Source organism: Crocodylus porosus, unplaced genomic scaffold (assembly GCF_001723895.1).
Source record: "Crocodylus porosus isolate Cpor-Errol unplaced genomic scaffold, CroPor_comp1, whole genome shotgun sequence".
Taxonomy (NCBI): domain Eukaryota; kingdom Metazoa; phylum Chordata; order Crocodylia; family Crocodylidae; genus Crocodylus; species Crocodylus porosus.
In genome coordinates, this window is record NW_017728913.1 from 20,739,748 (window position 1) to 20,754,287 (window position 14,540).

At 40.9% G+C, this 14,540-nt stretch overlaps 1 protein-coding gene across 3 annotated transcripts in view; it reads left to right on the plus strand.

Moving 5' to 3' along the window:
* Positions 1 to 14,540, plus strand: part of TLL1 (tolloid like 1) — a 241,614-nt gene that overhangs the window by 92,235 nt on the left and 134,839 nt on the right. The window lies entirely within an intron of this gene.

Consider the following 14,540-nt stretch of genomic DNA (forward strand, 5'->3'; position numbering starts at 1 on the left):
CATTGTAGTCACTAGTGGGTAAGACATGCTGATAAGAGAAACTGTTCAGTTCCTTGCTACAGCGGTTTTCTGTTAGTTACATTTAGGATAAATGAACTGCATGTGACATACAGTGTAGTGTTATATTTATCTGCATAACTGAATTTTAGTAATATTTAATCACAGCATATATTTAGTAAAAATAATTTTTACTTCTTGCCTGTTTTTGAAGAACTTGCTATTTTCTATTATTATTTTATTAGTTATACTTTAAGGACTTATTATTTTTTTTAATATCCAAACTAGTTTTAATTAACGCTCACCTTTTTTATGTGTTGAGGTGCTCAGCCTGAGACTGTAGGTACTAAACAGTTAGGAGTGTGCCTGGCTGGAAGGCTGGGAACAACTGCAGGTGATGACCCCTGGGTGAGAGTGGACCCAGAGAGGGAGTTAAATGTTCCTGGAGCAAAGGGAAGGGAGGAGGTGCAGTGAGCCTGAGTAATGCCTCCCAGGGTCTGAAGAAAAAAAACACAGGTTTTGGGATTTATTTGCTCATTTGTTTGCAGTTTGCATACTTACATTTTTGTTCTTTTTCTTTTACTGTGCCCATGTAAAATAAATAGTCTCTAAACCTGACCATGGAGCTGACTGCCCGCAATAAGGAAATAGGGTGAATGACCTGTTTCCATAGTACTTTTAAATGCTCAATGCTCTTGCTTCCAGTGAAACCCTATGGTTTGCTGTTTAAATTCAGAAGGTACCAGAGGTGGTGTTCTTTCTCATTCCTTTAATCATTTGAAGTAATGAGAAGGTAGTGTCTCCTCATCCCAACCCAGAATCAGATCCATCTACACTCAGCTGTTTCTGAAGCTTTCTGTTTTTTATTTTTTGCTGGCAATAAATGTTCAAAAAAAACCCTACAAGGAAGGGGAATAAACAATATTATATTTCTCAGAAGAAAGTCTTGTAAAATGTTTCATTTAATTTCATTTCAATATCAATGTCAATTTAGGAAACGTTATTTCTTTTGGCAGATACGATTTTAGGATAACTTTTTTTATATTTAAGGTTTTAGTTAGGCCAATACATGCAATCATTAATATATATGGATGATTATTTTTGTTACAAATACTGCTGTCTACTTAGTCATTTCACCCCCATTATTTTCATAATCAGAGTTGATCAATAGTGTGTCAGTTCTTCCCTGTTTGCAGTGTAGTTCAGCTAAAACTGACAACTTTTTAGAGCCCTTCATGTGGTCTGGAAACTGGACTTGGGCACAGTGTGAAAGGACAAGAATTGTCCTGCATGTGACCTTGTGGATGCAGTCAAAACATATTATATAGTATTATCTTTTCAGCTTTCCCAACTTGATTACCCTGACATTGTGAGGAATTTGTTGCCAAAGGAATACTCTGGATGCATTGTTTTAATGGGTGTTTGAGGGTCAAAGGTTGTCTGCATAGCAACTCTGATCTTCTGTGGGACTTTCACATTTAGGGAAAGGCCACTGAGACCATAAATATAGTATTGATATATAGGGGCAGGTGTGCACAGCACTTTAAAGTAGGCTAAATGCTTTTGCATTGCTTTAATGGTGTCAGTGTTTGCACGCCTTGATGGCATATTGTGCATTAATTACAGCTGCTGTAGCATATTTGGTGACATAATGTGCCTTAAATGACTTGGGGCGCAGGAAAATAAAACTCCTCCAAAGAGTTTTAGTTTGCTGCCCTACCAGCTGCGGAGCAAAGCATTGGGGTTTGTGCAGCTCAGGGGCTCTGCAAAAAGCCCTGCAGGCAACCTGGCAGCAGCCTGGAAAGGCAGACTCTGCCTAAGAGAGGGAAAAAAAATGGTGAGCCTAATCTTCCCTCCCTTCCCCCCCACCCCAGAAGCTTGTCTCCCTGAGCTGTGTGGGGGCCCAGTGCTTCCCCTCTGGCTGTGGTGCCCCCTGGGACTGCCCCAGTTGGGTGCCTGTGGACAGGTGCCACTGGGGAGGGACATGCTGCTGCTGCTGCTGCTGCTGCTGCTGCTGCTGTTGCTGCTGCAAAGGGAAGCACCAACCCCCCTGCTGCAGCCCATGGACTGCTCCACCTACTGGCAGCTCACCCTTCCCTCCCTGCCACCAGAGAGGCAGTTAAGTCAAGTTTGTGTAAGATGTAGGGGTTTAATTGTCCTTAAATTGAAGTGGTGTTTTTAAAAACCCACCACTTCAATTTGTCCCAGCCACCTGCAGAGGGTTTGGGATTGAGAGTGTGGTCGAGGGTAGAAAGGTAAGAAAGGTTTATTGACTTAACAAAAACATGACTATGCGTAGTATATTAAGACAGATAATGACAGACGATAATAATTTGCGTTGGCAACTTATCGGCAGTCCCCTCTGCCTGATGTAAGACAAGTTTCTCTTTCTACAAAGCTCAGCGAAGTCAGGCGTCCCTAATCAGCACTGTCCAAGGGGTACTGTGAGGGACCCTGGTATTCAGTCCTTGGGCTCTTCGAGATCCATGGGCCCACTGATCCAGGTCAGCAGCTAATTAGTAGTTCCTTTCACAGAGCTGTATCTTCTTTCTAAATGATTTCCAGATGTACCAGGCAATTTATAACTTCTGAACTATGCTGATAACTTACAGCCATTCAGATTATTTTTACTTCAACTGTCCTTAGACTGACCAATAGCAGTACAAGCCTTGCATTCTTCTGATAAGGTTAATTTTAACTATGCCACAGGGCCTACCATCAGTTCTATAAGGCTTTGGTAAATTCACTACGTCTTACTTCATACGAGGCCTTACTACATCTTAGACTTTAATTAGGCTCTTAGCAACAACATATACCTTAATATCTGAACAAATGACAGAAAAAAAAACTTGGTCTAATCTTCATAGAGCCTTCAGCAAACACCTTTATCACACAGACATAATTTTCAGCTGTCACACAATTTAGGGCCCCCATTTCGTCTACACACGCCCTAGCTCTTGCATAGTGCTCTTCATTCATAGATCATAAAGTATCATTTTAAAAGGGTGGAGGCCTCAGTATTACTGTTTTCATTTTACCCATATGAAAACTGAATTGTATGGTAGAAAAAGGCCTGCCTAAGGTCAGCAATGCTGAATGAAGTTCAGCACAAAACTGGGTGAAAAGCCCAGCTATCAAGGGTCACGGTCTAGTACCCTATGCCATAGGCCACACAGCCTCCTCCTTCAGGCAGTTGCATGAATTGTAGTCTCCATAACAGGAGAAGATTCATTTTGGGTCCCATGGAGGTCTCCTTTTTCTATTAACTTTTCTTTGGAAAAAAACTGTTCTTGGTGTTTATCCCTGCCTAACGATCAATATTTGTAGTTATTTTAAATGCTTTAATAAATTTCTGATTTTTGCTTCTATCTCTAAAAGACTTTACCAATTTGACCACTAACACATAGTACTGTTCACGTGATGAGACGCCCATATCCGACTTCAGCATTATGGCAATAATGGGCAAGTAATATTTGAAAGTTGTATCAAGGCTGTCCTGAGCTAAGTTGTCCATTGTCTCAAGTCAGCAATGCTCAGGGACACAAATACGGTGTCCCTTGCATCATCCTTTATTGGTTTAGGACTGGACAATATAATAGTGCTGGGAAAGAGGCTATGGGGAATGAAAGGATAATTATGTGTTAGTAAGCAACCTTAAAAAAATATGTTGAATCAAGATTCCATGGGGAGCAAGCGGCACAGAGGGTTACAGATGGATGAAGTGTGTTATGAGAGAAGGAAGAATGAAATGGGTAGTAAACTGTGAATGAAATAAAGAGGAAAGTAAATGTGGGGAACCAGGATAGAAAAGGAAACTGTAGAGGAGAATGTATGTGAGATCAGTAGGGAGGAAGGAGTCAAAGGAAATGGCAGATCCTTGGAGCTGGAGGAACAGGAGTGAGAGAAAGTGCTTTATGTGTGCATGTACTTAAAGTTGAAAGTTGAATACTGGACCTGAGGTAATTGCACACAAAGTATGTGCAAGTGAAACTGCAAGGGTGAAAACAATTGAATTTTACAGACTGCATGGTTTTGTTTCACAGAAGCACAGGAGAACTGTCTTAATAGATTTTTCTCAGGAATTACACTCTTGAGAAGACGATTAGAGATTCAGTCTTGAATCCAGTAATTTTAAGAACTAAAATAGCTTTGACTCAACTTCAGGTTGATGACCTTTACTAGTAGTACAACTGCAAGGAAACTCATCTAATCTGAGGCCAAGCCCTGTAAGTATTTGAGTTAGCTTTAAGAAAGCCATTGCTTGATTGCTAAAATACTAAATTGAAACATTTGTGGTTAGAATAGATTTTAAAACAGTTTTAAAAATCCAGATTCAATATTAAAATTATTATGGGTTTTAATGCTTCATTGTTTTTTGTTATGCTTTAATGCATAAACCCCCATTGCTTCCTTAATTTAAGTGACACAGACAAATTCTTACTATCCTGATGTCAAATTTCTTTGGAACCTTTTTTCCTATACATTTTAGTTCAGGCAATTTTTTAATTTCAGTCTAATGATTTCCAAAAGCTTCCATCCTAAGAGGCAATTCAAGTTCACAGTGAATTATGCCTGGACTTGTTAAATGTATTGTATGTAACTAGAAATAGCTATTATCTGGCCTGTAATAGCCACAAGATTCCTATCTTTTCCATGGTTTCTTTTCACATTCCTGCTGCTTTGTGGCTGACAGAAAGTTGATGCAGGAATATTATTATATTGTAGATTTTTTTGGTGCATTGACTTGATTGTTCAGTAATTATTATTTATCTTTTTTGCTAGTTTTGAAAACTTTATTTATGCAGCTGATAGCTTTGTGTATTTGATTATGGGTTTCCATTGCCCTGGACACACCCACAAAATCTAGTCCCAGGTTGTGTCCAGGAAAATACTGGCCACATCTATAGAAGATGCTGGCTGTGCAGTCATTAACTGCACAGTCGTTTAGTTGACTACTTGTATAAACAAGTACTAACTGACTGTGCATTAACCTGAGTTACTGCACAGTAGAACTGACAAATGGCTTTTTCGTGATGCTACTGTGCAGGAGCCCCAAGACTACAGCACAGCAGTACCTTGTCATGGGTTCTGCTGTGTGACACTACCGCACAGTAGTCTTGGGCTACTGCACATGGGTGAATCTACACATGCTCATTTACTGCACAGTAACCAAAATTACTGTGCAGTATGAGCATGCATCTACATGTGCATGCCCATGTGGCTTGACTTGGAACTATCTTTAGTCAGTCTACACACACAATGGTAATGGACTTTAACCCCTGAACATGTAGCTGGCAGGCTATTCTTGCTTACTGCACAGTAAATTTAAGCCAGTGTAAATGCATGTGTAGACATGCCCAGTCAATATCTCATGTAGATATGGCCACTGAGTAACATAGTTACACTAAGTCTATATCTTTTCTTAATATTCTCTCTTATCTCTTCAGAGTGGATCTGTTAGTTTTCCTGACATCCTTAGCTATATATAAACATAACCACCAGTAATGACAGCATGGTATTTTGGGGAAATTCTGAGATTAAAAGCTTAACTTTTTTTAGTTAAACTAAAAGCACTGCTTCCACTTTTCCCTTCCCTTTTTCTACTCTGGCATACCATAGAATGAACAAATGAAGATGGTGAGTTTTGCTAGACTTAGTATGTTTGATGAGATTTCATATGTGAGTGTCTACCTGTGTAAAATTTGGCATCAGTTTTTTAGAGTCAACTCAAGTTTCTTGATAAACATTTTGATTCCATATTAATCCATTGTGCCAAAGCTGCTTCATGACGCTGTATATGAAGATGCATGGTTAAAAATAAGAGACTGATCACTGTTCATGGTTCTGTAGCCAAAGGTCTAGTTTTATAAGCACTGAAGTTTATAAGTTGTTCCATGGAGATATTTGAATGAGAAAATTGAAGTAAGATTAGTTGTTGTTAAAAGGATTCTTAATGGGTGGTTTTTCTTATGTAATTTAAATAACTAAGGAGATTTCCTTACCACTGTGTTTAAAAATGAATGGCATGCTTGAAATTCCTCACTGTCTAACTTGTATAAAGTATCCTGCTACCTCTATGAAGTTAAACTGTGGTTTTTCAGCTAGTTTTTCAGATAATGTTTTCATTAATGACAAATATTTTAGACTAATTTTTGCAAGTGCTTATTTGATTTTTTCATTAAAGACTTGTATCCTTTTACCAAACTAGGATCCCCAGTTTGAGGAGTGGGCAGGAGGTTTGCCCTGCTGTTCCCTCTGTTCTCTGCTTTTGGTGACCAGGAGCAGAGGAGAGTTGTAGCCAGTCCTTTCTCTCTGTCTGCTTCTTAGGCTTCTTAGGGTCCCTGGTCAGAGGAGCAGACACGGGGAGCTTTGCCCACTGCTCCAGTCCCCTCTGGATCATTGAGGACCATTGGAGCAAAGCCCGCTTACTTGCTTCTCAAACTTGGGTCCCTAGTCTGAGCAGTCTTGCTGCTTCCCTACCCTTCAGCATCTGCCCTGCTCCCTGCCTCTTTCCTGAACTATGGACTGCCTGGTTTGGGGAGTCAGCTGGGGGCTTTGTCCAGCTTCTCCCCTCTCCTGGTCTGGAAGGGCATGGGCAGGGAGCAGCAGGGCAGTGCTCCCCACCTCTTGCCTAGGCCAGGAACTGCTTTGTTGGTTGAATTTGTCCCATTGCTCCCTCTACCCTGTTCTTGGAGACTGGGAGTGGGACAGAGGAAGCTGTTTTCTTCCCCCAGTCTGCAGAAGGTACTGGGCATCTTTCCACACCAATGTACTCCTCTCCAGAAGCTGAGAGGAGTAGAGCAACTACTGCTTTCCATACCTTCCTCAGGTCTGGGGATGGTGCAGAGAGGAGGAGAAAGGAGTGTCTGAATGCTGAATGTTGGTATTGCTCCCTGTCCTGAAACTATTTCTGTCAATGGAAATTTCTCAGCTATTTCTTAGAAATTTTCACTACTGAAAATTAACACCTCTTTGTGGCCAAAGACATTAGCTGTCTTTGAAAGAAAAAAGTTATTAGCTGTGGTTAGCATCTGCTGATTATCATCCCATCCTACAAGATGCTTAGTGGGTGCATTTACATATTCATTAATGCACCATAGTTACTGCGCATTAAATTTAGTACTTGGCTAACCAAGTACTAAGTCAATGTGCAGTAACTCATACTACTGTGCAGTAGCACCAGCGCATGGGTTTTTAATGACACTTACTGCTCAGTAGCTATTAGCGTGGTTTTTGCCTGATACGCTACTGCACAATGTTATTAGGCTACTGCATGTTTAGTGTCTCATGTAGATGAGCCCAGTGTCTTTTAATTCTGATGATGGGCTCTTGCCTAATATATAGGGTTATAGAATTGAGGAGCCTCATTATGCCCCTAAAAATCAGACTGTTCTCTGGTCAAGACATCATTTTTTGAAGCCTGTCTTTCCCTGAACAATAGGTTACAATCCTTCACAGCTGCTGTAAAATGATGAGAAGCTCCTTTTGCTTCCTACCACTACACTAACTCAGCAGATATCAGGATTTTAAAATGTCTTGTAAAATGTCTTTAATCCTCTCACTGGCATTTTTTCAATATAATTTAGGAATCTAATCCCCTGTCAAATTTCTGGATATTTTTTTTATAATAAAGAAATGCCCATGGGCCAATCATAATTTACATTTCAATTTATGCACTTTTTTCCTTCATTAGCAATGTAATTTGTTTATAGCCTTGTTTGAGAGAGAATTGCTAGTTGTATTTTTGGTACACGGCCACTTCAGCTTCTGTAATCCTGTTTTCAGCATAACTGTTTGAACATAAGAACCTTCTGAGTGCACTGTTTTGCTAGCTCACCTAGCAGTTCTGACAGCATCTAGTTTTGTTCAAACACATGTCAAGTTGCAATGAAATTTAACAGTACCACCCTTTTAGAGCTGTCCTTGGTAGCTAAGTGTGTGCCTATTGCAGTGTCCCAAGGTAGTGTTAGTTTTGGTGTACTGAAGTCTATTTAAGGGCCAAATACCAACAACCTTACAGAGTTCGGTATTCATATTATCAGAAATACAGTTTTTTGTTACAAAATGAAGGAATTATAATACATTATTTTTATTTACCACATAATAGATCGCATACATATCAACATGATAACAAAAAAGGTTAACATCAGGTAGTTTTGGTATTCAGATGAAAACTGCCAATGCTGATTCTGTTTATAGATTCATGGATTTTTAATACTGGAAGGGGCTGCCATCATGCTTACTATACCTCCTGCATAATATTCCTCATAAAAATCAGTTGCTGAAATTCTATTTTGAGCTGTAACTTGTGATTAAACTGCAACATGTATTCTATGTCTTTTTGGGCCTATGTATTGATTAATATGGTGTGTACACACATATGTAACACATGGGGTTACTACCCCATGTCACAATGTTAACTGTTCCCCTTAACTAGTGACAGAAATTACACAATCTGGTATAAGTGATCAAAACCAGTTTAGATATGTGACGCAACAGAAGTTCAGTGCACATAAACCATTTTAGAAACGGTGGAAATTGGTTTAAGATAAACCTGGGTGGATGTAGTATCAAATTTAAGTGATTTAGGTTAAATCAGTGTATTGAACTCCTGCCCCAGATTCAAGTTCCCCTCCAAATTCAGGTTCACTCACAGTCCCCCAGCATCCCAGGATGCTTTGCTCCTCTTACAAAAACTCACAAGGAGGATGGACTAACCTTGGCCCAAGTTGTGTGGTCTAGCTGAGCAGGGAAACATGCTCTACAGCCCCCTAGCTTCTGGCCAGGGCCACTGCAGGCATGTGGCTGCATTTCTTGAATCAAAAGTGAATGTCTCTTCACTTGCTTATCAGTTCAATCTACATAGCTTAGACAAAATTGGACAAAATTAACATTCACGCACCTGGCTGATGGTAAGTGTAAGGTGCAGCACTGTTAAAATGTGTCTGTGCACAGAGGACCTGTTCTTTCAGGTTGCTTAAATTTGCTTTTTCTTTGCTTTTGTGGATTTGAGTCTGGTTTTGATAGAAACTAATTGCTTCACAAAGAGTCTTTGTGTGTATTAACTCCATCAGTGTTTTAAAGCTTTTTTAAAAAACAATTGGCCAAATGAAGATATGTGGGGATGTATATGCTGATGAAGAATATTTTATCCAACAGCAGCTGTGCACAAGCCCTTTTCCACTGCCAGAAAAGCGTGACTTTTAATGGAGGAAGTTTAGTTTGTGCCTACCCTTATCAGACGGACTTGTGTATGCTTGGCCCCATCAACCAATCAAGTGTGTATGTGTCTGGTCTCCATCAATCAGGTTTGTGTAGACAGTATATAAACTTTCTTTTACAATAAGAATTAGGGCTAAGTACAGCCTTAAATCCAAACTTCATAAAAATAAATGATATATTGCACTAGATCTAATGCAATCAGGATCTTCCTTTTATCAAACAGATACTATATCTCTCTTCAAAATATGAGAGTTTGGCTGAACTTATAGAAACTGATTACATTAAAAAGGTGTTAGTAATGCAAGATAGTGGAAGGAAATATTTTTTTCTATTGTCATAGTTGTTCCAGATGCAATATATTAGTTTATTGTCTAAATCTAACTTCAGCATTACGTTTGCACATGAAGCAAGCAGATTAGTTGAAAAGAGCAAATTTTTAGAGTCCCCTTTCTGTGCAGAGCAGATAAACAAGATCTGAAATTAGGCTAAATTGAGAAAATCTTTCAGTACACATACTGCCCTGTCTTCCATTTTTGGCCTTGTTTTTAAGGCTCTTTCACCCATTTAATTTTTGTTTTGGAATGTTAAATGATCTAGCTATCAGATTCTTGCTTTCTTCTTCAAAGAGGTTATCTTTTCCTGGGAGTAATGGGTGTACGTATCCAAACAGGTCTATTTTGTCAGTAGTTTCAGAAAGGAGTTGACAGAATTCTTAACCCTCTATCTACTAAGCACATGATCTCTGACCTTATAGTTCACATAATCCAACAGTCTTGTTTTAGTGAAGGCTGTAAATAAACTACTACTACTACAACTACAGCTAATTAGTCCTTGGCTCACCATCTGTAAAATGAGATTGGTGTTCTACAATATGAAAGCATACAATCTGCCTTGTTCTGATAGTTTTGAACCCCAAGACACTTAAGACTGAAAGAGGGAAACGCATACTGAATTGGTTCCACAGTATCTCGGGTCTTGAATTTCCAGAAATTTACGGTAGAAAGTTTCTGGTTGGTTTTACTAAGGACTGGCTATATCCTTTACATTTTTTAGCAAGGTTTCTGATGAGTTCACTGGGCGTTTGGCTGTAGATTAATTGAAGGAGACGCCTTCTCTTCAGGACACTGCAAAACTTTTTCTTCAAGAATTAATATATTGGGGGATAAAATCTGCAGTCAGAAAAAGATATTACCCCTCTTGTAATATATTGTAGTGATTATATATTTCTGGTGAAGGTGTAGATGTTGGAAGGTTTCACAAAAATCAGTATGAGAAATGTCATGAACTGCCACTACTCTAACCTACTAGTACAATGATAAAAATAATTCTATAGGACTGCAGTAGTGGGTCATAGTCACAGGAAGAGGGCAGTGGGAAAATGATTCCTGTTCACAGTGTATGCTGCTGGTGATATGAATTGTATGGGATGTTACTGCTGAATTAGTGACTGTTGGGAAGAAAATGTTTAGAGTAACTGTGTGGAGTGACTGAATAGTTCAGATAATGCATTTGAGTACATTCCAAATGCTTGCTGTTTTCAGAACACTATTGATATTTTTATGGAAAATATAGAACTGCTTATATTTAGAAAAACATTACTCATAAGGTCATGAAACATTTTTAACTAAGTTTATTTGCATCTTGCTACCTTGTACAGTGGCTATGTTGGCATTTTTTTCCCTAAAGAATAAAAGAAGTAATTCACCATGCCTGCAGAGCCACCAAGATGAGGCTTTTGTTTGAGCTCCCAATTTTGAATTAAGTACTATAAAAGAAATGGTTTACTGCTAGAAAGGTGTTTCATTTTATAGTGGGGCTGCCAATTATGCACAATTAGTGTGCACATTTAACACACTAATTGGTTTTTGCATTAATTTTTTTAATGTGTTAAGGTGGATGTGGTTTTGGAGTCTGTACCTGGGCTCCACTCTACTGCCATCACCATTGCCTCTTGACCTCCCAGTGGGGCAGCAGTGGTAGTGCAGAGGCCTGCAGGGCAGCCTGGGTATGGGCTCTGGGCTGCAGCAGTACAGGGGGGCATGTGCATAGGCATAGGCACAGACACATGAGCAGCCACAGCATATATGCAGCCAGGAACACAGCCTGGCTATATATAGAGAAGTGATCAGTAGGTAAGTCTGTGGAGGGGAAGGGGTGGGGGAGAGGGAAGGGGCGGGAGGTGCAGATCAGTGAATGGGATCCCAGGGCTGGGGCAGGTCATGGCGCCATGGGGTGTGTGAGGGGGTGCAACTCCCCACCACTGTGCACACCCCCAGGAAAGGCATGGGGGGAATATGCCCCCCAGATTTGTCAATGGAGGAAGGCAGACAGGGGCTCTGTGCCCTGCTGCCTTTGCCCCAGAAGCTGCACATCCCCAGCCCACATAACAACTGGAGGCACAGCATGACATCACATGACTCCCAGGGCAAAGGCAGCAGGGCACAGAGCCGGCAGTGGGCAGCCCACCTCTGCTGCACACGCAAATATGGTGGGCATATTCCCCCATGCCTGCCCCAAAGTTGTCTGCTGCTCCAGGGAGCTGTACCCCCACCGTGACCCTGGATGAGCCTCCCGTAACTTCACGACCTGCCCCTGGCCCAGAGCCCCATTCACCCCATTCACCTCAGCCCCCGCCCCACAACCTTTCTCACCATGGGGCCTCTATCTGGCCCCCCACCCCTTCGCTTCGTGCCCCATCCCTTCCCCTCCACTGACGTACATGCTAAGTGCTGTTCTACATGCAGCTGGACTGCATTCTTGTAGGGTTACCATATTTTCAGTTTCAAAAAAGAAGGCATCTGTGGGCAGGGGGGAAGTGGCAATATGATTATGGGGAGGCAATGATATGCCTGTGCCCTGCTACTACCTCATTCCTGACCCACACTACCCCACATCCTGCCAGAATGTGTGGGGATCCCCTCTGCCTGGGCTCCAGACCCCCCACCTGCGGGCTCCCCCCACCTGAGCTTCAAAATCCACACACACATCAACAGCTCTCCAACCATAGAAAGTACCTGCATAATTTTGTATAATTTTGAGTTCAGTGCATAATTTTGAGTTGTCAGCTCTGCGATTTAAAATCATGATTAATTTTGACTATTTTTGTTAATCATGCAAGTAATCATGATCAGATTTTAAAATCATTTTACAGCCCTACTTTTTAGTTTATATTGCTTGGCTTAACTGCCCTTTATTTTTTATTTCATATTTTTTAAATTGGTAAAGACGTTATGCCTTTACATTGCATGTATCAGGGATACTTAACTTGGTGGTCCTTTCAAGGATGCCACAAAGTGCCACAGAAAAATTGCACAGGTGAGCGTGCAGACATGATTCACAAGATTAACTCAAAGACTTCAAAGGTGAATTCTTAGTATTAAACATATTCTGACTTGTTGCAGTCTGAGTTCTTTGCAACAGTAAAATTAATCTATTATTTTTGTTGTAGTAAAAACAATGCGTGCAAATTAACTGACATATAAAATATATATCATATATGTAATATATAAATAAAAAAATATAATGTGTGTATGTATATGTGCATTTATTTTTGTGTATTTAGTGTGTGTGTGTGTGTGTGTGTGTGTGTGTATTTTTTTTTATTTACACACACACACACAAATATATATATCTACATGTGTTGCATAATGATTCTTCGTCTAAGTCAGTGATGGCTAACTAACCTTTTTGTTAGGCTTGTCATAAGTTAAGTCCCAGCCCTCCCTAGGTGCCTCTTTGGTTCCTTGTCTCGCAGGGGTTTACCCTGTTGGATGCTAGAATGGAAGCAGAAGGACTTGAACCTCTGGCTACATGAAGTGGGGGCAGGACGCTGCTGTGAGAAATGTCACTGCCTCCCTTTTCTGGCCCCACTGCAGTTTTATATGGATCCAAATTCCTGAACTGGCAATGGCTGCAGGGCCAGGGAAGGATTAACCTGACTCTTCACAGTGACTCTTGACATCATCTCTAGAAGTTGCCTCCATTCCAGTCCTTCCTTTGCTGAGAGCCCAGGTTTTGTGTGTCATACATAGTGGCTTCTAGTTGCACTTCTGGCAGGTATGCTCTGCATTGGTAGCCATCTCTGCTCTAAGTGGGCATTCTTTTAAAAAAGAGAATGAATCATGCCCACAATGCAGTTTTTCTTTCTTATGGCCTTGTGTTCCAAAACAAGTGCTATGAATATAGGGGATGGCTATGCAATCCACAGGATTTCCCCAGCTATATATAAGTAAAACTTTATATAATACAAATGTGATTAAATAACAGTGAACATAACATGAATTAACAAAGGAAAATATAATCCTTAAAGCAAGAAAAAGGCAGCGAAGGAAATCACTCAGGGGAGTAACATGACCACAGGTGATGGGAAAGGAATATGTTTTTAACAATATCATGTGGAACATTGTAATTTTTGTGAAAAATGATTACTTAAATTCACAGTGGTTTAGGTTTTTGTTTTTGTTTTTTTTTTTTGAAGGGGTGGTTATGTTCACATGTAGAAAAAAAATCAAAGGATTTGTTGGGGATTAGCTAATACATTACTGTGTTGTTTGTGTGATTACACTGAATAGGAATATTAATGGGAAAATATTGGGACAAATGAATATGTTCTAGGTTGTTATTTAAACTAAATAATATGGCTGTGTGAAGTTTTGGGTGCTGATTCAATTCATAGGAGTTTTGGCCCAATTCGCTGAACAAATCTCCAAATCTGAATCAAATTAGGAGACCAATAAAAAGGTCCAAATCAATTCGAAGTTCTCTGAATCGATTTGGAAAAGATTCGGAGAACATTAGAGATCCGGGCAGTCCCTGCTCGCCACTGCAGGGAGCTGGATCTGGACTCCGTGCTGGTAAGTAAGGGGAGGGGGCGGCTCAAGGAGGGAGGAGGGGACTGCCAGGTCTCATCCCCTGCCTGCTCTCCCTGCCCCCTAACCCCCGCCCACTCTCCCAGCACCCCCTCATGGCTGCCCTGTCTGGCCCTAGCTCCCAGCTTTTTTAAAAAGCCCCCACTCCCTGGCTGCTGGCAGGTGGGGAGGAGATCTCCACTGCCCCATGCTGTGTGGAGGGCTCTGTCATGGGTCCCCATTCCCTGCCCGCTCTCCCAATCCCATCCCTCAATGGCTGCCCTGCCCAGCCCCAGCTCCTGGTTCTTTTAAAAAAATTTAAAAAAAATAAAGCCCTGGTCTCACCAGCTCCTGCAGTGGCCATCAGGGCTTCTGGGCACTTGTGGCAGCATGAGGCAATGTGGGGCAGCGGAGATTGCCCCCCGCCTGGCAGGAGCTGGTGTGTTTGGGGCTTTTGCTTTTTTTTTTTTAAGA